The following is a 19,228-nucleotide window of genomic DNA, read 5'->3' as shown; positions in this document are numbered from 1 at the left end:
GTGGGGGGGGGGGCTGATATGTATCTATGTATGTATGTGCTCGCATGGTCAAAAGCATCTAGCTTGTTGCTATGGTAACCCCACATCACTTCCTGTTTTCAGGGAACCAGTCAGATGTCCAAGAGGCAGAACATTTGTAGCTCAAATTACTCATATCTCAAATCTTCATTGAAATGAATGAAAGTGCCATTAATCTGTTCCCCCCTAAGAATTTTTTTTTTTTTCTCTTTCCCTGCACTCTTATTATATAGGTTTTTTTTTTGTTTTTGTTTTTTAAACATAACACATTTGATTATAATGTAGAGAATTAAACAGACTCCTTCTGGTGTGCGCTGTTCAGTGTAATCCAGTCAAGTAGACACAAAAAAAGAAGAGTTTCACAACTGTTCTAAGTGACACTAGTAAATTGCAGTAATATTACTTTTTTTTTTGTAGAGGATGAAAAATATATAAAATATATATAATGTATGTGTTGTCGTCGTACCGGTGCCACATAAATGCTTTCTTTTTTTTTCTTTTTCTTTTTTTTTTGCCTGTCTATGGTGTTTTGCATGATGTGTTAGCATTAAGCTAAGTTTTGTTAAAAAAAATAAAATAATGCAGACACCCTACACTTGCATTAAAGATGGATGCGGTCTATGTTGTTGCCACGGTAACCAACGATCACATATCTGACCACTGTTAGTTACGGTTTTCAATGGACCCACCTGGACCCGTCTTGTGTTTGTGATCGAGTGACTTGCGTAGTTGAAACGAGCGACCGGCGGGCGGGCGGTCGTCACTCAGTCAACGAGGCCAGTGAGAATCATGACCGCCCGATTGGTCGAAGGTCCGAGGGGACTCGTGGCCAATCAAAGCCCCGTTGACCTCAAATGAAAACAAATGCAGCCCGTGTTGTCTCTGGGATTTGGTTGACCTAATAAGGTGCTGATTATGTTTGCAAGCTAATTACATCAAGCAGATTAATCCGGCACTCTGGCGACTAATTACGTGGATGTACCGCGTGCGCTCTTGTTGATTTGTCAGACAAAACGCACTTTTGTTGTTGTTGTGAGGGTTTCGTAGCGCGCTAATGAGAACGGCACTTGGTTGTCACGGTGATGGGAAACAAGCAGGTTGCCAAATGTCTTGGAATTGTGCTCGTTTGAATCCCCCAAGGGGGAATTCAACTCGCGCTCTGCCGGCGTGCAAGGGGATGTTCCGAGTGGAAGAGGCAAAGAAAGCGCCAATCGTGCTCTGATGATTGACTTGATTGATTAATCGATGGAAGTGAAAGATTGGATTGCTTTGTGGATTGATAGTTGATTGGTTGGGCGGCAGATGGACTGATAGTTCGAATCTGGTTGTTTGGTTTAGGGAGTGATCGATCCGTCCATTATTGGTTTGGTAACTGGTCACTTCATAGATTGACTGATTGATAAATTGATAGAAAATTACCATTTGATTGGCTGACGTACTAATCGATAATTACTCGATGATGGATTGATAGGATGGCTGATTAACTGATTGTTCAATAAAACCTGGTTAATGATTTGTTGATGGACTGATCAAAGAAACCCTACTGATTGGTCAACTGACCCAATTTGTCCAGATTGATCAATTGACTGACTGATTAACCAATTGTTGATCGGCTGGTTGACTGATTTATTGATGGCTTCATTGGGGAAATCCTAACTGATTAGTTAATATATTGAGGCAATGATTGATAAGTCAACAGTTTTTTTTGCTGGTTAGTTAATTGGTTGATTGGTGAGTTGAAGTTGGTTGGTTTAACTGAATGATACATTTGATAGTTAGTAGTAGTTGGTTGGTTGGCTGATGAACTGATCAATAAGTCAAACCTAATTGGTTGGCAATTTTTTGATGCACTGATCAAACAAACCCGACCGGTTAGTTGATCGACCAATTGTTGAAGGGTTGTTTGATTGGTTATTGGGTCAACTGATTTGTTGATCTTGATATGGATCAAACAAACCTGACTTGATTGATTGATTGATTGATTGATTGATTGGTTGACTGATTGATTGGTTGACTGATCTACTGTGTTGATCATGTATTCCTGATTACTTCTGTCCGTCAATCTCGATTGATTGATTGATCGACAGATCATTACCATTCGGTTGGTTTGATTGGGTGATTGATTGGTTGATTTAAAAGTTGAATTGCATTGACTGATGGGTAGAATGATTGTTTGACTTCATGATCAACCTAAGCTGATGAGTTGCTTTGGCTGATTTTCTTTGCTGATTGATCAATCAATCAATCAATCAATCCCATTTGACTGGTTGGTTGAATTATTGATCAGTCCGTTTATTTGACATGCTGATGAACATCCAACACGTGAGCATCAATGCAAAAATGTTCCCTCTGTGTTTTCCCGGCGGCTTCGTTTGCAACGCCGCATTTTCCGCTCGCCATCGAGGTCGTGAAGGAACGCAACACTGGAAGCAGCCGACGACAGTCAACATGGGAGGCAAAGCTTATCTTTGATTAATACGCGGCCCTGAAATTAATTCAGCGTGTTGCAGTTATTGCGTCTGTTGTGTTTCAAGGGGGACATGATTTGAGTTCAGAGTGGAGGCGTGACCAGCGCACAAATCACACAAATTTGCCGCCGCCGCTGCCGTGTTGGGCTTCCTGGCCGTCGAGCAAAGATGGCAGCTATTTATCTGCCTCGTCGCCACTGTGAAAAATAACAACGGCACCGTTTGCCGAGTTTGATGTCCGCCGGCGTCACAGAAATCCCCAACGTGGCTCTTTTGCTGTCATTTCACGCTTAAAAAGACAGCAAAAAAATGTTGCTTCTTGTTCTTGATCACGTTGACTGTCAGCGCCACTTAATTAGCTGAGCGAGCGGCGCGGGCTAAATGAAACGGGATCATGTGCGGCGCCGTGTCTTGATTGTGCTCTTGATCACGGCGAAGAGTGAAGCCTTTTGGAAGCGGCTTCTCGCCATGATCAAACGCGGGGGAGACTAATGGACGTCTCAGCATGCGCGATCGATCACGTCCATTTTGGCATTCCGTCCCTTTTCTGTAGCGCTCGTCCTCATTAGCGTAGCGGCTAAGCAGTGGAACCCGTCCCAGATGTCTTTGGTACGGCCTGAGATGGTCTCCTGTCAATCATGGGACACATATAGACAAATAAGCATTCGCATTCGTACCTTTGGACAATTTAGAAACATGGCAATTCCACACAGGAACTAACTAATAAAATTAAAAAAAAAAAATCCACTTTCACTTTACACATTTTGATAAATGTCAGGTTAATTTCCTCGTTGTCTCAGAAGACATTTAGTCTCAAATCCGCCAAATCATCAGAGTGACTATCTTGAGGAAACTAGAATATAAAAGACGTTTTCATTTGATGCCTTCAGTGAGAATCCACAACGTCGATAGCCTTGAAAATAAAGAAAATGCGTTGCTTGAGAAGATGCGTCCGAACATTTGGCCTGCATTCGAAGCTGATTTGGGAAATCGTGCAAAAGTGTCTCCTGCATGGCCCGTTGAAAATGAAATTGGAGACAAACGCAGCAGTCGCGCGCCGTCCCCGCCTGCACACCTGGCAGCGCCGACGTCTCGTCCGTCCTCGCTGCTTTCCCGCCTTTTCTCCTCACGGGGAACGCACGTGAGGCAAAAGATGCTAGGTTGCTACGGTAACCCGTGTTCCCATCATTCCTGAGCCGCTCGCAAATCTATTCCAAAGAGCCAATTTGAGGCTGGAATTGCCTTCGGAATTGGGAGAATCCGTCACGCTCGCGTGCCGGGAAAACAACATTTTCAACGAAGTGGCGCCTTGAGATATGAGTTTCATTTGTTCTGCCACAACGTTTGTTACTCAAAATACTTCATTTAACAGCTTGCTTGTCCATATTTGACGCTTCAATACTCATTGACATTGAGCTCTTCTGCTATGCACGTTTTGGCCAACGGGGGCAGTATAATGCGGACGTATGAGGACAATTACAGAATAATCTGCAATAATATCATCCAATTTTTGCAGCAGATAAAGAATTGACCTGTGACTATCGTTATATTGTCTGTCTACTTGTGTTGCTGCCCGTTTGTGTTCAAATGCTAGTTTTGTTATCCCATCAGTAGCATTACCCATTATGTATGTAGTATGTTAGCATTAAGCTATTAAAAGCAAGGTTATTTGGTTGTTTTAGAAGTGATGTAATCAAGCAGGTTAACGCTTAAGCATCCGCGTGTGCGCGCGTGTGTGCGCGCGTGTGTGACAGAATACAATTGAGATGATTACAGCCTATTGTTAAGAGCCGTTTATTGTCGTAGTCGGATGACTCATCCAATGACGGGTTCATCAGATGACGGGTTCAGGCTCGGCAGGAGGGTTCGTTCGTCTCAAGAAATCCGCCACAAGGTGCTTTCTCGCTCGGAAAAGAAAAGTGAATAATTAAAGACGGGCGGCGCGGGTGCGAGCGGGCTGCTAAACGGTCATTTTATCGTCTCTGACCTGACAAACTGTCAACCCTCGCACCCTCTCCGCCTCCTCCCATGCTGACAACACAATGATAGGTAATTCCTGCGAGGAGGGTGTTTAGAGTGGGGAAAAGTGTCAGCTGCGACAGTGAGGTGACACAAACGAATGAAGGCTGGGACGCATAATAAGCTTCATTATACAATCAAGGATACCTGCAATAGGGACAAATACACCATTATAGAGAGAATATTTTAAAAAATATTTTAAATACACCATTGTAGAGATAATATTTAAAAAATATAAAAATGTTTTAAATACACCATTATGGAGAGAATATTTTACAAATATTTGAAATGCACCATTGTAGAGAGAATATTTTAAAAATATAAGCATATTTTAAATACACTATTATGGAGAGAATATTTTAAAAATATTTTAAATACACCATTGTAGAGACAATATTTAAAAATATATATAAAAAAAATTGAGAATATCTCACCATTGTAGAGAGAATATTTTAAAAATATAAAAAATATTTTAAATACACTATTGTAGAGACAATATTTTAAAAATATTTAAAATACACCATTATAGAGAGAATATTTTAAAAATGTTTTAAATACACCAATTTAGAGAGAATATTTAAAAAATATAAAAACATTTTAATCACCCTTTGCAAATGTATTTGACCACAAAAAAAATGTCAATGCAAGCATGAAATTGTGTTCATGGGGAGTCGACTGTAAAAATATGTGGCTCTAGTATAGATCTCTGTGGAACACCGCCACAACAGCAGTTTGTTTGATCAATCTGAGGATCAACTGCAAAAAAATAGTTTTACTGTACGACTAATTTAAAGTCAAACAGACGTATGTGGAGTGTTACAGTCCTACTTTGAATTTAAGGACCCACAAAGCAACAGATCTACCAAGCTCGAAAAACTCTTTGAACAACATTGAAATCCACAAAGGATAAATAATTGCAGTACACTTAACAATAAATTCCACCAGTCATGCTCTGTATGACTTTGCTTACAAGTCATTTTAAAATAGTTTATGTAGGGTCTAACTGTTTAAAAAAAAAAAAAAAAAAAAAAAAGTGGACCTAGTATTGGTCTTTGTGGCACACCACCAGTATCTGGTATATTCCTAACCCTTCGTAAATGTGCTACATTGTATAATGCGGCCATCCAAAGCAAGGATTATTTGCTGTTTTGTGAAGGACGAGCAAAGTCAACCGTACATTTTTCTAAAACTGACCCTGAAGTCAGCGGCGAAAAGTTCCTTCACCCGACTACTTTTAACTTCTTTTTTTTTTCCCGCTTGAAATACTTACCTCAGCTTCACTGTATGTGTGTGTGCTGCAGACATTCCATTAAATCTCATACACTGCACACACACTTTAAAAAAAAAAAAAAAAAACCCGGAGGCCGCTGCCACAAGACCTCGGTTAATCATCCTCGCTGGCCAAAAGTCACAGAAGCCACAAATCAATGTTTAAATGTGTGTCTGCTGTATTAAGCAGCCGATCGATGGTCCGCGCCGGCCGGCTAAAAGGCCTTGGTGGCGCGGGTGCGGGTGGGGGGGCGTAGCGGAAGCACATGCCCACGATTGCAAAAAAACACACCCGACTCCACCTGATCCACGTAGTCAACAATGAACACGTTGTGACCTTCTACTTCTACTCTGTCTTCATACGGACAAATGTATTGGGACACGGGGCCGAGTTTTCCCTTAAAATGTCGTCTGATTGCTCCTATTAAAAGTAACTTGGGTATTTGATTTGAAAAATGACTGAATTAGATTACAAATTCCTTTGAGTTACGTTCAACGGGTGCGCACGGCACATGAGCCAGGATGCATTCGTACATATTGGTGAGCACAGAATGAGCCCTTCTTGCGGGCATGAATCGGGAGCTAGCATCAAACTTAGCATAGCATGCTAACATAGCACAAAACAGTTGAAATTAATTGTACACACAAAAAAATGGCTGCAAAGTATCATTGCTGATCAAAGAAATAGTGCTAGCTTGGTAACTTAAATACTGCGTCACTCAATATCGTAATTTATCGTCTTCTTTCTTTGCTTGTTCTATGCGGAAGATAAAGAAAATACGAGTCAAAATGTGTTTCTGCACTGTTCTTGTTTTATAGCGCCGCAACGTAGATGCTATTTAGCGTTAGCATTAAGCTAGTGGACTGAAAGACAGAGCTATGTGGTTGTTGTAAGTGCAAAGTGTAATTCTCTTCGTCACTTGTAGACAATATTGTACTATTTTCATTTTATTTTAAAAATTGTAGTGTTGGAGCCAATCTCAGTGGACTGACAAGTCTGACAAGAAGATTGCTTCCAAATCGACTTTTCAAAGGCGCACTTTTGGGGGGGGGGGGGGGGGGAGCAATTTTAAGTCACCACATGGGCTCGCTTTTTCCTACAGGATGGCGTGTACAAGTCCAAAGTAATATTTGAGAACTTTTAGAGCGGCCGGGATCCTGATGGGAAATGTCAAGCGACTTTTAAGGCGCACAAAGAGAAGCCATTAAAAGGGTTGGCGTGACACGCAGCGTTCTCGTACCCGTCCCCCGAACCAAGCGGCCGCGCACCTCCGCAAATGTCAGCTGCCAACGCTGACAATTACGCGCTTGCAACCTCACAAAACGCAAAAGTGTTTTACATTGATACTGTACTTCTTTTGATCCATATTGAATTATTAATAATTATTTTTGCTGGCAGAAACATGAATAGGCAATTAAAACAACAGTTTACCTACTTTTTGTATTTTTCCGAAAATATGCCAAAATGTTGGATGTTGGCTCCAAATGTTGATGACTATTGATCGCATAAAAAGCTGATTCCCGTCATCATGTGCCCACGTGGCCAACCGGTGGTCTGAAAATACTTTAGTGCCGTTTAACTCTCTAAATACATTGTAGAGTTCCAAAATATGATGATAAATCAGTTGAAACCACAAACGCAAAACATTTCCAAGATATGGATCCCCAAAATGTCAACAAAATACATTGCGTTATTTAAAAAATAATAATTTAAGGGTAATATCTCTAAAAAATAGTCCAGCTATGCTATTTTTTTTTAAATGTTCAGGTCTGTAGCTAACCCTTAAAACAAAAAAAATAAGTTTTTTTTTTTTTAGTATGCAATTCTCGGATTCCAAAAGTGGGCGTGGCTACCCAACTCGAAAACCATTTTAGCTGAAATTTTGGATTCTTTTGTTTGACATAATAATAATAATAAAATATTTTATTTGTAACACACTTTACATATATAAAATAAATCTCCAAGTGCCCTTAATGGAATAAAAAAATCACACATGCACATTTATATTTGAGACACACATCACGCTATTGCAAGTAGGGCTGCTCGATTATGACGAAAATATTAATCACGATTAATTTGATACCAATTGAAATCATGATTAAGACAATCATTTTTTGGGGGGTACGAAACAAGAAAATGTCTAAACGTAAAAAATATTAAGACAAATTAAAAAGGTTTGAAATGTTTTATTAGTCATTTTAAAAATAAAAAAAGGTCCAAATATAATTTAATTTCAACAACTCAAAATTAGTATTAATAATTTTTTATTTTGTTTATCATTATGACGATTTTTGTAATTGTGGAGTGTAATAATTGAAATTGTAATTGAATTTCGATTACAGTAATTTCTGGACTACAAGGCGCACCTGACTATAAGCCGCGCTAGCTAAATTTGGGGAATACTCGAGTTTGTACCACATATAAGCCGCACCCGACTGTGAGCCGCAGGTGTTTTAATGTTACCGCCCCGGGTTCCCGCTACTTTCTTTTCCATAATGAGGGCGCAAATTGTCTCCCTTGGTTTGTTTTGCCCTTGTGATCTGACGCATAAGCCGCACCTTTGTATTAGCCGCAGGGTCGAATGCAAGTGAAAAAAGCAGCGGTTTATAGTCCAGAAATTAACCAGGCCGTTAATTGCACCCGGGTGACGTGCCGCCTGCCTCCTCGTCATCCCTTTTGACGACGCCCCACGAAAAGCAAACCCCAATCGCTTAACGACAGCCGCAATTAAAGCGCAGCTGGCCCGGGCCTCGCGCCTCAACGACTCGACGCGACCTCCGCTTTGCCCGAGCTCGTTCGCTCCTTTGTTCAATGACGAGATTGATGAAGCGTCCGCCTCCCCCGGGGGGGTCAAGCGCTTTAGAATTTTGTTGTCTGTCTGCCTTTTAACAGCTGCGGCCCACAACACGATCCTTCATTATTCCCGCCGCGGGGAGCGAAGCGCTCGCAGCGTCAACAAAGTCAGGTAGGATAAATAAATAAAGCGCTCCAGCCTTCTGATAACACCTCGTCCCTGAACGTACCCCTATTAGCATTTCATAATTGGTTCCAGGCTTTCCATTTCCAAGTCTGCGTGTGTGAAGGTTTGCGTGGTTATTGCATAATCCTTGGACCAGTTCGGGCCTCGCGGCGGATTCATTCATTACTGCAGGACCGTGTAAGGTTGGATGTTAGCTGACGCAATCCATAAATTATTTTTTTTAAATAAACTCCCCTCTACGAACGCAGAATTTAATTGAAATGTTGGTGATGATGCTCGCATGAATAAGACGCATAAATCGTGTTGTTTTCACGATTTTGGGTGCAAGTACTCTGGGAATGTTTTTCTCCCCCATACAAGAGTAAAGTGTAATTGCACATCCACTACAGTAGGTGGCAGTAGCGCTCTCATTGTCAGAGAGTGCAGCAGAATTATTTGTACGTACTTCCAACAACTTTATAGACAAACGATACTATTTATAGTAGGGATAGGGCCAATTATCTGTGCCAATATTTGGCATTTTTACAAATATCGGCGTCGACCTTTTTTTCCAAATCTGAAGGCCAAAAAAGCATCTCGTTGAGCAGTGAATGCTTGCGAATGTAATGTAGCCGATTTTTGGTTTTCATCCGGATTTGTGAGATGTTCACGGACAGTTTGTAATTGTCGCAAAGACATTTTGAACATAGTTCAGGGAACTTTTCATTTATGGATTTATTTATTTATTTCTACTTTATAAAAAAAAAATGCTGACACTGGGAACTCCCTACACTTTTTATTTAAAAAAAAAAATTGATAAATAAAATTAAGAAATTATGTTGAAATTTTTAACTGTTTACAGTAGTAAACTTTAGGGAGCTTTTTAAAAAATAATAATAATTTAGCTTAACATATGCCGATGACCTAATTTTTAAACAAAGCTGTCAATTCTTGAAATGTTAAAAAGAAAAAGTTGTTTTTAAATTTTGCTGCAAATAATTATCGGTCTCCTTCTCAACGAATAACCGATCTCCGTATCGAGCTTGAAAAAAAAAACCCATATCAGTCTATCACTAATTTAAAGTCACAATGTAGAGCTGGGCGGGGCGCAAAATATTTTCCTTCTTCCGAAGGAAAACCCGCTAGCTTAATGCTAACACATAATGCAAAATGCCACTGAATTGTTTTCTGCTAACTCGCTGTAGCGCATGCGCCGTTTGATGCACGTCGCTTCCCCCCGCATGGCGCTTCTTTGTACGTGGCCTTCAGTGCCAAACACATTTATTTATTTATTTTCCCGCAGCCTGACATTTCTCATCAATATTTCACCGCTTCTGCTCGCTGCCGACCGTCCGTCCGTCAGAATGAGGCTTTCGCTACGCTCCGCCACACACTGCTTGAAGGACCGGCGGGCAGGCCGCAAACCCGCAGGGAGGCTTCCAGTTGTGCCGCCGCCGCCGCCGTCGCCAGATGGTCGTGAATAATCCTTTTGCTATTCGCGTTCAAACTTTTATTCACACCAGCGCCGGAACGATGGCCGACGTCTGACGGTCACGGCCGGGTCGGAGCGCCGTCGCTGGCGGGTGTCGTTGTGCTCAATGTTCCATCCGTCGAGTCAATTGTCGTTTGCTCCATCGAGCCTAATGGCGACACGAGAAGACGAGGCCGCGTGCGGCGCGGGAAAATAGGCCGGGAAGCGCAGCGATCAACAAGCGAGTGTCGGAATGGACTTTTCTGACATTCCCAGTGGAACACAAACACGACTGACGGACGATAGCATAAGATGACCTTGAAATTATATTAAAATTAGGGGTGTCAAAATTAGTGCGTTAGTTTAGAATTATAATTTTTTTTAATCTATTACTTGTGCGCAATATTTAATAAACACCTTTGTAAAATAAAAAAAAGGATCACATTTCTTACCTGCCGTTGCATTTCGGCGAAATCAAATAAAAAAAGCAAGCAAACCGAGCCACGGGCGCCAAAAGTCAAGCGGGCAAAAATGTCGCCTCGGAGTGACGTCATCTGAAGTTGCTTTTCTATTGGCTGCTGCTCGATGATGTCACTTCTGTGTGACACACTTTCAAACATCCTTATTCCAATTCATATTGAAATTAATCTATTTAAAATCAGGCAAACGAAGGACTTTTGTTGCTATAATTATAGTTTGTTAGTTTTGTAAACATAACATTTAGATGTAGTTAGTTTTCTTTCTTTAATTTGTTTTAGCATTTTCGTTTTTATTTTATTTCGTCAACGAAAATAACCTTGTCTCCAACCCATCCCAAAATGGCCGCTTTGCATCAGCGCGGTGGTCATTTTGTCAAAGTTAATTACCCAAAGTTAGTCATTCGATGCTGTAAACAGACCAAAGACTCGTTCGCAATTTGATGTTTTTACTCTTTAAAAAAAAAAAAAAATGATGACAATGGTGAGCATTAGCTTCGATATGTTAGCCTTTATAGCTTCCGCGTGCCGTACGCGCCGGCCGGGCTTTCATTTCATCACAGCCGACAACCATCCTCGCAGTCATTTTCTTTCTCTTTTTTTTTTTTTTTCTTTTTTGTTGCAATTTTCCATTACCGCCGGATTATGCCTTTCTCTCTCTCTCTCGCTGGCACGCGCGCTCGTTTGCGGCTGAGCTCGTTGCACAAACGCGTCGGCGGCAATTACGCTCGAGCGCGCGCACGGTCGCTCCTTTTGTCGATACGCGTCAACCTGTGCGTCGTTATGAACCGCCCGCTTGCACGCAGATGCAACGCAGATGCACATCAGCAGCGGATTGCAAATTTTGTTAACGGTCAATCTTTGGATCAACTGCGAACGTCGGCTAAACTGTGTACGGCTCATTTCAAGCCACGCGTGGCTGCATATTAGAGTATTATAGCTGTACCTCGACTTAGGAGTTTAATTAGTTTCGTGACCAAGCTTGTAACTCAATTTAAAGAAACGCAAAGCACAAGAAACTCTTCCAACATTGAAATTGAACGAATTACAGCACATTTAGAGTCAATTCCTTTTAGTCTGTAAAAATATGTGGATCTAGTATAGATCTTTGTGGAACGCCGCCAGAATCAATTCCTATTCCATTGGATGATTATGACAGTTTTGTGTGTGTCTTGAAAGGTCTATATAATAATAATAATAAATAAAAAATAATAATAATAATAATAATAATAGGGCGTCAAAATGATTGCGTTAATTTTGAGTTAATTTAAAGTTCCTTTAACATGACAATTTTTTTAACGCAATGATTACTTGGAAAACCTGTACTGGGGGAATTCCGGTCGCAATGCAGCAGGCACGTCAAAATGTAGCAGTTATAAATGTAATAATAATGCATATATTTGTGCAGACTGGGGTCAAGTTGTATTTTACAATTTGAAAAATGTACTTCATGTTAAAGATGAGATATATTTTATCTTAATATGAAAAGAAAATTCACTGTCACCAATGTCTTACAAATGCAATTATGCCATCTAGTGGCAGAAAAATGACCAACACAAATCAATATCACACTCGTTTTTACGGTACAGTGCATCTTTTTAATTTTAACTCAATTTTATAAATATTATGAAACGACTGTATCAATGACTAAAAGATGCAAAAAAATATCAAAGTATGAAAATTTAGAGAAAAAAATACTGTACATTTTATTGTACATTTAGAACAGATATAAAATTAGTGATTAATAGTGAGTTAACTACTGAAGTCATGCAATTAATTACGATTAAAATTAAAATTAAAAACACCCCTAAATAATACTCAAAATATCAAATGTTGGACACAGGAACATCATTTGTAATTGGGGGGGGGGGGGGTATGTTCCCTTCATCCTTTTTGTCAGCATGACAGCTGAGCCCGGGGAGGGCGTCGGCCGAGGGAGCGATTTTATGGCCTCACAGATGTCGTGTGCCGTATTGAGCTCGGCGGGATCCGCTGTAAATATGCAAGGCCACGCCGCGGGGATGAGCCGCGTTCTAAGCTCTGCTCCGAAAGAGCCATCCGGGCCACAGCAATGGCTGTCAGACGCCATTTTTTACAGCTTTTTATTGCGAGTGTTTGGCATCCTGGGGACAATTTGTACAGCGAGGTCAATATCAAAGATCTTGAAGTGCGTTCGCTGAGGGGCATTGTTAAGCAATCATGCGCATTTTGTGATATAGAAAAAAAAAAATGAACTTTGTGCATGAAACGTATCGGGGCCTTCGCGTGACATTTTGCAAGTGAGGAGGTTCCAAAACGCTGAGAGCGACTTTCCTCGTGACTCCTTAAGAAGGTTTAAAGTCGTGGTGGGTCGATGGCGCCGGCTGGGCTCGCTCATTAAGAAAGTGCAGGGAAGGATTTGGACCACACACGTTTAAGTGTCAGGCCGCTTGGGTGGACAAGTGACACATCTTAGCTCCGCCTCCTCCCCTTCAGCTAATCGCTAATTCTGGACATTCTGATTTAAACGCACCCGTCATCTTGAGGGGGGGGGTCCTAGTTTTATGTCAGTTATGTTTCAACCCACACGATCAAGAGTGGACCTATCATCGAGCCTTGTGGAACACCGCTACTTTTCTAATGCAATGGCAGGCAATTTCGACATTGATGTAGAGTACACTATTAAGTATCATGAAACACTTGCAATCTGTACTTTTGAATAATTGTATTATGAATCCATTATTAATGCGATGTCATCTTAACTCATTCACTGCCATTGACGGCAATAGACGTCAAAAATTCATGTAAACTATTTCTATGAGTTTAACATTTTTTCCCACTTTTGTTAACAAGAGTATGAAAACCTAGAAAACCTTTTTTTTTCATTGTACATTTAGAACAGATATAAATGTTGTGATTAATCGTGAGGTTTTTTTTGTTTGTTTTGTTTTTAGTTGATCAGGGGCAGACAAAACTTTTCATTCTTTTGCTTTACTTGGAATTTGAATTTTGCTTTTTATTGTCCTTTTTATTTTAAAAATTAATCAAATAAATTGATTGATTGAGTTAACTAGTGAAGCAATTAATTATGATTAAAAAATTTAATCGCCTGACGCCCCTAATTTTTAATAATATTTTATAAAAATAAAAAAAAGATGATTAAAAAATTAAAAAGAAAGAAGAAAAGATTAAGAATTAGGAGCGTCAGGGGATACATTTTTTTCCATAATTAATCGTATGACTTCACTAATTAACTCACGATTAATCACAAATTGTATATCTGTTCTAAATGGACAATATTTTTTTCTATGTGTATGTACTTGAAATGCTAGAAAAAATGTGAAACTAATAAAAATAGTTCAAAAGAATTTTTGACGTTTATAGCCGTCAATGGCAGTGAATGAGTTAATGAGTCGGTTTTCTCTTCCTTTGAGAATCCATCAAGCTACTTTGTTGTCTGCGTTTTTTTGTCGTTAGGATTCGGAGCCGACAGCCGGCGGAGACGTCCTTCCGATTAGTTTTGACAGTCGACGCGAGTTTGAAACGCGTTCGGACCGCCGGCCGATCAGTCAATCTTCCCGTACAATGCGAGCGCTTCAGTCGTTAGCGTTGACGTTCCATCACAAGCGATCGATTCGCTCACAGAAGATTTTCAAGTCCGACTGACTTTCGCTGATTAACTGTCGAGAGATGTCGTTTTTTTTTTTCCCAACAATACAAGCGCCGTTTATTTGGACGTTTCTATTTGCCAATTTGCATCCAACCGTTTACCGCCACTGACGATGATCTTTGTCAAGTCCGTTTTTTCAGCGAGTAGCTCGGCTTCAATGTGAAATTCAGCCGCTGTCATGACTGTCATGTGCCTCTTGATGGCGGTGTTGCGTCACTTCAGATTTAGGACCTGATGAAGGTTAAAGGTCAATTTTAGGCTCGTCGCTTGGATTGTGAGGGAGCGAAATGGCAACACGTTGGATGTCGGACAATTTTTGCCATCTCACGCTCAACGAGTGATTTGTAAAGAAATGATCTTGACTTCAAAAAAGCATTCTTAATATAATTTCTTTTTTTTTTTTTTTCGTTTGAGACGTCAAAAAAGCAAGAAAAAAAAGAGTGTAATAGTTAAGGTTTCTGCTTGTTGTTTTTTCGCACAAAAAGCGTTTTAGTGAACCCAATCCATCAAAATAAATAAAAAGAGAAAGATATTGTCAGAACACAAAAAAATGCTCTAAAGCGGCCGTGGCGGAATCATTTCATAAAAAAACTCAATAAATTAATTTTGGTCGCAATGGATTATTAGCATACATTGAATGGAAAAGTCGTATATTTGTTCTCCTCTGTCATGTACCAAAAAAAAAAAAATCCTTTCATCTATTATGATTGAGAAGCTGTTATTTTAAGACCCACAAAAATAAAGTCAAGCTATAAATACTACAAATACACATTTACACTGTACTGATCAACCCCCCCCCCCCCCCCCCCCCACGTCCATCTTTGTTGAAGGGCCAGGTGCAATGACGGCTCGACTGAGCAAAGCAGGCTGCCGTCTTCAGTCGCCAGTTGTTTGAAGAGTGGCGTTTATTTGCATGTCGCTTACGCCACCTGCCACATTAGCTGCGCGCCGCCGCTTTGTAGTTCTTTGTTGACCGTGTTAAAAAAAAAAACGGCCAGATAAATAACACGCGTACACGTGTTCGATGCCGCTGTCTGTGTACATGTGATGCGCCACTATTTATGCTAATAAATCTTTTAATCTTAAAACTGCAACTACTAATGCTAACTGCTAGCATGTCAACAGCTTGCGTTAGTATTCATTAACTATAATAATCTTGCCCATCTTACGTATTGGAAGCTAGTTCCCTCACATTTATGTCGAGTGGGCCTATTATGGAGCCTTGTGGAACACCGCTCACTTTTTCTACTCTAGCGCCAGGCAATTTCAACATTATCCTAATAGCATAAAATCCTAACCCGAGACGTGTAACAAGTTGTGACTTAGCCACTAAATCCGAATTGGCCATTTTGAATTAACAGCCCCCCCCGATGGTGTCGTATTTCCCGAGCTTTGCGGTTTAAGTGCCGAGCGGGTGTTGAGTGAGCGCAGGCGAGTCGTCTCTACGGACCGGTACACGCAATCGGCGGATTCGCCCTTTAATGGAGACGAGAAATCGGGACAGCAGTCAGTTCCGACCCCTTTGCGGCCGTCATCCGTTACCGAACGAGCGGACTTATTGTAAGCCGTTTATCATCGGCCCACTTCCAGCCGGCCGCGGTCTCGCCATTAGAGGCCGACGGTCTCGGCGGTGGGATACTTGGTCTTGTTCCGGACTCCCGAGAACAGAGACCGTCCGTTCAGACACCGAGATAACCGACATCCGATTTGCCAGATTTGCCTGATCTTGTTTTAAAAGGGAAGTTGAGTCCAAATAAAATCGCAATATGTTTTATGCGCCCCAACTAAAAACGGTCTTTTGATTATTAACAGAGGTGGCAAATCTTGGTCCAGAAAGTAAAAACCTTATCCGCAGTTTGGCTTTAGCCTCAGATGCTTCCTAGCAGATCAACAAGCTCCCGGGGAGCTAGCTAGCTAGCTAGCTAGCACCTGAGGCTAAAGCCAAACTGTGGAAAAGGTTTTTACTTTCTGGACCTGGAATTGCGTTAACGTTCGCTTACCTGTGTTTGTTTTCTCCGGAGATGCCGGCACCGGCTAAAGTCTGACATCGTCTCTTCAGTTTCACTGCGTTAAAAAGCGACGAGCGTTTTCTTTCACGTGCTGATGAAGCGCTTGAGGAAGCTAAATGTAGCTCGCGTTGAGTTAGCCGACAGTTTCGCGCGCGCGTCTCCTGTTTCGCGTTCATCAAGTTGAAAAATCGCGGATCGACGGTAAAATCCAAATCTGGACAGTCAGAGACCGAGACAAGTCCGAGACCTTCAAAATGCAGTTTGAAAAAAAATAAAAAAAACAGTCTTGGGGTGTGAGCTTCAGAATCAGAGAAGATGGAGGTCGTTGTTGATGGAGGTTGCAAACGATTTGCACAAAAAGGCCCTCGGTGGACGTATACGACGGCAGTGGCCTTGGTTTCCGTAGCAACGGTGTTTACCTTCAGCTCATGGCTGGGAAAGAAAATCAAATCTGCCGCAGATTCCCTCGTGAATAAACATGCGTGCGGCAAGACAAGACGCTCCACGTATGGACACTCGCGCGAACACGCAGGGAAATCTTCCCGCGCCCCACTAGCCTCATTTCGCTAACTCTCAAGGGTAGGGGGGGGCGACTGAGGTGCGCACACCTGAGGCGGACAAGATTTCATGCAAAGAAGATGAACAAAAACAGCCACCAGCGAGTCTCAAGACGGAACTAAATGAATTTAGATGTTTGGGTTCGAACGGATGAATAAAAATACAGCTGTTGGAAATGTCCAAAATGACATTTTTACTCTCATCTTTCTTTTGGTAGCTTCCGTGTTTTTATAGCAATAGAACACAATATTCTGTGGGCCTTGCAAAATCTGTCAAAATCCAGTCAAACAGACGGGAGTGAAAGGGGTTGCTTCAGTAGAAATGGCTGCGAGTGAATGAGTTCAACAAAATTAACGGTTAGAGTTTGTCTTTTTTTTTTTTACATTTTGACACCATTTTACCTTATATGGCAAATGTATTTTGGCTCCAAATATCGGTTATTGGTCTCCTTGGCGCCGAACAATCGGTATCGGCCGGGGGTGGGGGGGGCATGGGGGGGGGGGACATATTGGTGCGGCTCGCACATCGCCGTGCGTGTAAACACCGAAAATAAACGAGCCTCCCGCATTGAGCTCGACGTCCGTCCGTTCGTCCGTCCGTTCGTTCGCTTTCTTTGCCATTTCCACGTCCCGAACTGCTCGCCAGCCAATCGCACGGCTCAACAACTCAACTGAGCGCGACCCGTACGTGTTGCGTATCCAAAACAAGGCGAGGTCAGAAGAACATTTTTCTTTTTAAATGTAATCAAAGAACCGAGGAAAAAAAAAAAAAAAGGAATAACTGTATTGGGGCTTGACGCGACAAAAATCATCCAACACAAATAATGAACTCATTCAGTGCCATTGACGGCTATAGACGTCAAAAATTCATTTGAACTATTTCTATTAGTTTTACTTTTTCCCCACTTTTGTTAATAGGAGTATGAAAACCTAAAAAAAAATATTGAACATTTAGAACAGATATAAAATGTGTGATTAATCGTGAGTTAATTATTGAAGTCATGTGATTAATTACAATTACAAAATGTAATCGCCTGACGCGATTTAAAAAAAGAAGAAAGGATTATTAAAGATTAGGGCCGTCAGACAATTACATTTTTTAATTGTAATTAATTGCATGACTTCAGTAGTTAACTCACGATTAATCACAAATTTTATGTCTGTTCTAAATGTACAATAAAAAACGCACTCTTGTTAACAAAAGTGGGAAAAATATGTTAAAATAATAGAAATAGTTGAAATGAATTTTTGACGTCTACAGCCGTCAATGGCAATGAATGAGTTCCAAATGATATCTATAAAGCGCTATTAATGCTCTTATTCTGAAAGGCAAAGCACACTAAATCTTCCTAAGCCCAACATTAGCAAATAGAAATCACACAAACCATCTTAGCAACGCATTCTGATGCAACTTGTGCGTCTCAACTCGCTTTGTCATCGACTCACGGCCAAACCAAATTTTGAATCTGCTAAACATGCTAATGACGTCAAATGCACTTTGTGACTCCACCCACGAGTGTGACGTCACTAAACATATTTTCCCAAACAACAAATGAGTTTAAGACCGTCTGTATATCGTTTTTGGCGCGCTGACTTGCCGAACCCCTCGGAATTTCGGCCTTTACCATCGGTGGAGATTTGGAACTGAAAGTCTCAGCCAATCGGAGAAGAGGGTTCCCCAAGTAACCGCTGACGTCAGGGCTGGACTGGCACGAAAAAAATCGGCCCGGTCTGGCGCGACTCCTACCTAGCATGTAAGTTCTGCCACTGATGTTTACTGACGATATTTCAGTTTGCAATCTATATTTGAACTGGATTACCGGACGAGTCCCTCTAAATTATGGGCCAGTCTCTTGGGGTAAAATGTAGGAAAATAATCAATAAAAAGCACCAAATTGGCCCCAAACGAAGCTGGCCCACCAGGCATCTGCCTGGAATACCAGATGACCAGTCCAGCCCTGGCTGAAACAAAAGGGTCAAGGAAAATGTGTTGAGTGTTTCGGACCAGATTTTTCCTTCAGCGCTACCACACACGAAAACTCGACTAACCAGACTCAGCACGTTGAGGCGCTAGTTAAGTGAAATCAGCGGCGATGACCATCAGCCGCTTTTGAGCAATGCAAAAGAGCATCAAAGACAGATGATCTCAACCCGACTGTGACCTGATTGGCCTCAAGGTGGCGCTCTGAAACATGTGGACATTTATCAGAGCAAGGACAAAACTGACCCCCCCCCCCCCCACCAACAAAAAAACTATTATCACCCTAAATTCACCTTCTTTCAACTCCACAATTCCAATACATTTCTCTATTGTCAGTATTTAAAAAAATAT

This window comes from Leptonotus elevatus, chromosome 18 (genome assembly GCF_054856555.1).
Source record: "Leptonotus elevatus isolate MCC_2025b chromosome 18, RoL_Lele_1.0, whole genome shotgun sequence".
NCBI lineage: Eukaryota > Metazoa > Chordata > Actinopteri > Syngnathiformes > Syngnathidae > Leptonotus > Leptonotus elevatus.
The sequence above is the reverse complement of the archived record's forward strand: the minus strand, read 5'-3'. Positions refer to the sequence as shown.